This window comes from Canis lupus, chromosome 19 (genome assembly GCF_048164855.1).
Source record: "Canis lupus baileyi chromosome 19, mCanLup2.hap1, whole genome shotgun sequence".
Lineage (NCBI taxonomy): Eukaryota > Metazoa > Chordata > Mammalia > Carnivora > Canidae > Canis > Canis lupus.
In genome coordinates, this window is record NC_132856.1 from 11,455,986 (window position 1) to 11,462,661 (window position 6,676).

Here is a 6,676-nt window from a genome sequence, read left to right on the forward strand (position 1 = left end):
ACTTTGTCATGCTACCTCTCATTCCTCTTATACTCGCTTTCATATTCATTTTTATCACTACTTTCTTATGACTCCTTTTATATTTACTTTTATCATGTATACCTTTTATGGCAGCATTTTTTGGTTGCTTTTATTATTTTTATCTTAAATGTTACCATTGCAGTTATTTTTCCAAGTCTCTTTGGACCCCATTGCCCATTCCCAGCATAGTGATAAATATATGACCATGCCCCACAGATGTATTTTTACTGATGGATCTGTTGGTTAACTAGTTCCTTTATTACTGTTATCCTTGTTTGGCTCTCTGAAATCACCACTGATTTATTCACCTAATAATTCAACAAACATTAGTTGAGTGCCTATGAAGGGTACAGAGATTAATCTTACATTTTCTAATCAAGCACAGACAGTAGGTAGAGAAAGTAAGTCATGGTTCAGGGTAGAAAGTATAAGTTTGGGTGAACTAGAACAGAATACACTAAACAAATATCTCCATAATTTTTGCTCCATGCCTATTTGATATTCTTGCATCTTTCCTTTAGTTTTTTATCTCTAAAGGCCAAAGGGACATAAATAAAAACAAATATAATTTGTATTTTGACATTATATTAGGGTTTTCCAGAAAAATAGAAGGAACAGAATGTATGTGTATGTATGTGCATGTATGTGTGTGTATATTCACATATGCATGTGTGTGTGTGTATAGATGTATATAAATATATAGAGAAAGAATGAGAAAGAAAAATTGATTGATTGATTGATTTTAAGGAATTGGCTTATGTGATTGTGAAGGTTCAGTAAGTCCAAAATCTACCAGATGGGCTGGGAGACTGCAGACTTAGGGAAGAGTTGCTGTTTATTGGACATAGACAAGGCAGTCTGCTGGGAGAATTCCTTCTTGCTCAGGGAACCTCAGTCTTTTTTCTCTTAATGCCTTCAACTGATTAAATGAGGTCCACTTACATTATGGAGGGCAATCTGCTTTACTCACATTCCATCAACTTAAATGTTAATCTCATCCATAAAATACCCTCAAGAAACATCTGGAATAATATTTGACCAAAAATCTACCATGGTTCAGCCAAGTTGACACATAAAATTAACAATCATAGACATCTTTTAACCACACAGGCTTTCTTGCAGAGAACAGATTGGAATCACTGGGAAGAGCAGCTCTTTATTCTTCCCTCACTCCTACCACGATTACCCCTGCCCCCTATTCCCCCAAGGAAAAAGAAATATCATGAACAGATACCGCAACCATGAGAATGAGTATATCAACAGTGAGTTTAAATGCTGTAATGCAATTCAGTAGTTTAAAGCAGCTGAAATGAAATGTTGTTTATTCATGTTTTAATGTGAATACATCTCAAAAAACAGAACAGTGAGCCAAGGCATGTGTGTGCGTCCGTATGCATGTGTGTATGTGTCTGTATACCTTGCAGAGAGATACAGAATATGATAATGTTTGTACAAAGTTTTAAAACACACATGAACTAAATTTTATAGTTAACAATTTTAATGTATAACAAAATTTTATAGACAAAACAACATATTTCATGTAAACTTTACTCTCCAGAAAGCAAACATATCTCAAAGAGAAGGTGGATGAATGAGTGGTATAGGTGGGTTTCTCAGGGAGCCTCAACTACATCTCTCATGTTCCTTTTCTATTTCTATAGCTCTGATAGAAGGCAAAATATTAAGAGTTGGCAAAGTTTGATCATGGGTGTAAGAGTATTAATTTTATTATGTTGTATACATTTTTATATGCTTGAAATATTTGGTAGTAAAATTGTTAAAGTGTCTTCTTTTTCTCTCAAGAGTCCTTGGCCAATGTAAGATGCCCAGCCCACCCTCTCTACCACTGTTTTATTTACCAAGGCGTCAGACACACACAAAAGTTATAGTGTCTGTTCAGAGCAGGGTGGGAAGGAGAAGTAGAACTCTCCTTCAGAGGAAAATTCCATCAAGCCTCTATGTAGTAATCTATTCCTGTGGCTGGGCCCAGACTATTTAGTGCTCAGCAGTCAATCTTGAGCATCCCAACAGGGACACACTATGTAAATGTTCTGGGAAGAAAGCTAGGAATACATAAGTAGTTAACCCATGTCTCTTCATTCTGAGCCTTCTGAAGGCCCAAACTGAAATAGTTTAGGGAGAAGCAATGCTAGAAGGTATGAAAGACTAAATACATTTTATTTTATTATTTTTTTTTTCTTTTTTTTTTTTGACTAAATACATTTTAGAGATGACAATGTCCTTCAAAGACTGCCTCTTAAATAATTGGTAGAAATGCCCATATTAAAACTCTTCTCTCTTATCATCCACTGGGACTAAGGTTTGTTTGTTTATTTTTATTTTTACTTTTTAAAAGATTTTATTTATTTATTCATGGATATGAATATCCATACACTATTCAATTATTCAATAAATATTTATTGAATACCTACTATATGCAAAAACTCTTAGTGATAAGTTCATAAGTAAAAACAGAGTTTTCCCTGTCCTGACAGAGCTTGGGTTGTCACAAAGCAAATATAAATTAAATCTCTCAAAAGTTCTATGAGGGACATTATGTCTGTCATTGAGGAAGTTTATCAGGGAGGTCATTGAAGGTTTTTCTGAAGAAGTGATATGTGAGCTACAGCCTCAAGTTTTGAGAGAACGGAAGAAGACCACATAGCAATAGCATATACTTAGTTAACAACTATTTACTGAACATTAGTTATATATAGAATCTTTTTTTCTGAATGTGTAGGATGCATGAACAAGACACACTAAGATGCCAGTCCTTGAAGAGCTTATATATTTGGGAAAGGGAGAGTCAATGAAGGATAATTAATTAAGTTATATAATAATAAATAATTATTACTGATTAACATAATAATTATTAATAATAACATAATAATACATAGTAATAATAGTAATATTTTAACAATAATTATTAATTATTAACATAATAATTAAGTTATATAGTACATTATAAGGTAATAAGGGAAAAGGATGGAGGTAGGTAAAGAGAATCATGAGTATCTCTAGGTCGGGGCAACTCATACTTTTGATGGACTGATCAAGGTGATCCTCATTATGAAGGTGACAGTCTGAAGGGTCAGGGGGTGAGCTGTATAAATACCCAGTGGAAAAGTTTTCCAGGTAGAGAGACTACCCCAGTTTGAAAGTTGGGAGTATGCTTGGCATGTTCAGTAAAGGCAGGAGGCCAGCATGGCTGGAGTAGAGTGGACCAGTTGGAGGGTTAGTAGGAAATAAGCCAAAAGGATCTGGTTAGTGGTTAGATTACAGAGGGCCTTCCGGTCATTATTGGACTTGGGCTTCTGCTGTGAGTGGAGCAGCTACTAGAGAGTTTTGAGCAGTCAGGATATGATCTGACTTCTGTTTCAAAAATTTCTCTTACTACTATACTGGAAATAAAGGCATAGGGGCCAAGGGTGGAAGCCAAGGTCATGAGGATACTATTACAGTGATTCCAACAAAAGATGACCATAGCATAGGCCATTTGAAGGCAGTGCAGATAGTGAGAAGCGGTCATCCTTCACTTGTACTCTGAAGGTGAGGCAGTATGCTTAGCTGATGGGTATGGATGGCAGGTAAGAACAGTCTGACATTTCTGTAAGATTTTCATTCTGAGCAACCAGAAGGTTGAGTTGCTATCAATTGATGTGATAAAAAGTCCAGAGGGGGCAAGCTAGGGAAGGAAGGAACCAGGAATTCATTGCTGGACATGCCGAGATGAGATTTACATATTATACCTAAGTGGAGATGTCAAGTAGGCAGTTGCTAGAGAACAACCAAAAATCATGAATATGGGCAAATCTTTCAAGATGTTTCTTTGTAAAGGAGGGCACAGAAATTGGGCTGAGGCTCACAAGAGTAGCTAGAACAAGAGAAGTTTTATTTTTTATTTTTTGTAATTTGAAAAAAATAGATTTTTTTTGTAAAGATGAGAATAAGCATGATGAATCATAATAACTAAGCAGCCAGGGGGAGGCCAGGTATTTGGCCCTAACCGAATATTCCAAGGAATTGGGTTTTTAATTGCAGCATTGAGAAACCATTGAGATTTTGAGTAGAATTTTGTGACAAGGTAAAATTTATGTTTTGAATGGATCCCTCTGGCTACAGAAGACAAAATGTCAAAGTAGTTGCAGGCAGCCTACCTGATTTGTACTAGCGATGTGCTAGGTGTTGCATATATCTTAACTTATTTAATCCTTACGACATACCACTGAGATAGGTGACATTCTAATAAACCATTCACAGGTGGGGGCACTAAGGCTTATAGTGGTTCAGTGACTTGCCCAAAGTCGTCACACAGATAGTAAATCAATGACAGAGCCAGTCTTAGAGTGCTAGCTGTTCAGTACCACCACCCTGCTCTTTTTGCTCTATGAGCCATTGGTCACAGACTTGTGTACTTTTTAAGTTGGAAAGCCTCTTAGAAACTGCCTAGCCCATCCCCTCAAGTAAACTAAATTTGAGGTATTCAGAAGCAATAGCTTGCAAATGGAATCATAGTTTAAATGCACTAGGGGGAGGTTGCTATTTAAAGTCCTCTTCTGGGAAATCCTTTGTAAAGTCGAGAATCCTTTTGTAAAGCAAATAATCCACTTTCCAATTTAGCTGTGGAGAAAATGCTGTTCTTCAAACATCAGCTAAATCTATAAAACTAAAAAAGTGCCAGAGAGTGTTATTATTCAGAGAGGAGTTGTGGCAAGGTGACATGGAGAAATGTGGGAAGAGAAAGGTGCCTGGGAACGGGAAGTCGAATCCTTGGTTTTGTGTGTTGGAGGGTATACCAGGTTCTAGACGGATTCAATGTTATAGTTCAGAGGTTTCCAATCACTTCCACCCTCAGGGGCCTTAGGATCTACTTAGTGAATCTGGGAGCCATTATGGAGGACATAGTGTTACTGTGTGCTCAATACTCACTTATCCATCACAGAATTATTCCTCTCCCATCCCATCCTGACCAGGTGATTCTTATGGGACTGAATATTTCTGAATATTTTTAGAATATACCAGCCTTCTGATGTCAATCACAAGGCTTCACCTGCCCTCTGGTCCCTGAATTGGGCACATGATTAGGTCTAGCCAGTCAGAGCTCCCCTCGACTTCCAATTGAACTATTTTCCTTTGGATTATGACCAGATAGCCAGCCACAGGGAGAGAGACTTTGAGGATAAATCCATACAGAGATGAAACAAGTGGAGACAAAAATGGAGAATAATCAAAGCACAGTCCTGGTGACATTGCCTGAAGTTCTGAATCAGTCCTACCTGAATCCAGTTGGATCATCTCCTTGGGATATTCCAATTACATTGAACAATGAATTCCCTTTGTTGTTCTATGCCTCATTTTCTCACCTCTAAAATGGGAATAATAATACTACCTACTTTATAGCATGTAGCAATGATTATATTAAATAATGTGTGTAAAACACTTCAAGTAGTGCCTGTGATATACCAGTTAATTATTGCTCCATAACAAACTACTCCAAAGTTAGTGACCCAAAACAACCATCAATTGAGTTTATAATTCTGCGGGTTGGCCATTTAGGCTGGGTTCTGTTGTGTGGTTATTCTGATCTCAGCTCTGTTCACTCCTGTATCGTGGTCAGTTTCAGTTTCTGACATGGCTCAGTTTGTCTCTACATGGTCACATCCTCCAGCAGCTTACCCATATCCTTTCTCCAATGGTGCTTAGACCAAGCAAGTCATGAGGCCAGCCCACATCTGTGAAGTGGGGAAGTAGATTACCTCTTCATGGGAAAATCTGCTGTCACATTGCAAAGAGTCTGAATAGAGGGAGAGCTAGGAATGGTTATAAACACTTTTTCAATCTATACTAAATGCTTCATAAACCTCACTATATGTTGCTATTATTATTTTATTACTTATTATTGCCTATACTAGTTTACCTTACTTCTTGTCACTTGCTGCAGATATGTTCATCCCTGCTGTTAGATACTTGAAAAGATTATCAATAATAGCTCAGCAATCACCTGTCTTTTTTTGGACTTCTCATTGAAACATAAATATAGTTTACTTCTAGAAATATACAGTTGGCCTTCTAGAAACACCTCCAAATGACACTGTTTATCATTACCAGAGTACTGCAAAAGTGAGGAACTATAATTCCTCATGTTGTAAATAATACTTTATCTGCTTAGCAAACCTTAGAAATTACTAGGCTTTAATGATCTAGTTTACACAATCCATCATTTATTTGTGAGTTTCTCCTCAATAGTTTCCACTTTGTAATTATTTGTATTTCTTCCTGGTTGGCTCATCTTTAATTGCTTTAGATTTGAGAGAGAAAATATTGAGATTACCCAATTGTTCTTACGAGACCATTGTATTTGTTCTTTTCAGAAATAAATACATTGTAGACTTTTATGCTTATTAATTTTTGATTGTAGAGAATATCATATTTTTCAAGGTGTGCAATGAATACATTTAAATTTATTACTTAAACAAATTCCATCAAGAGTATTAATACCGATTTGATGATTTTCATTATTATGTCACTAAGATACTGCCAAATATCACTTTCTTTGGTTTCTAAATCCAGCTAAAGATTAGTATAAGCTTTCTTCTTTGTTATTGTAAAGGCAAGCAATGTAAATAGGATGTGGATTTTTTTTTATTGTTATTGT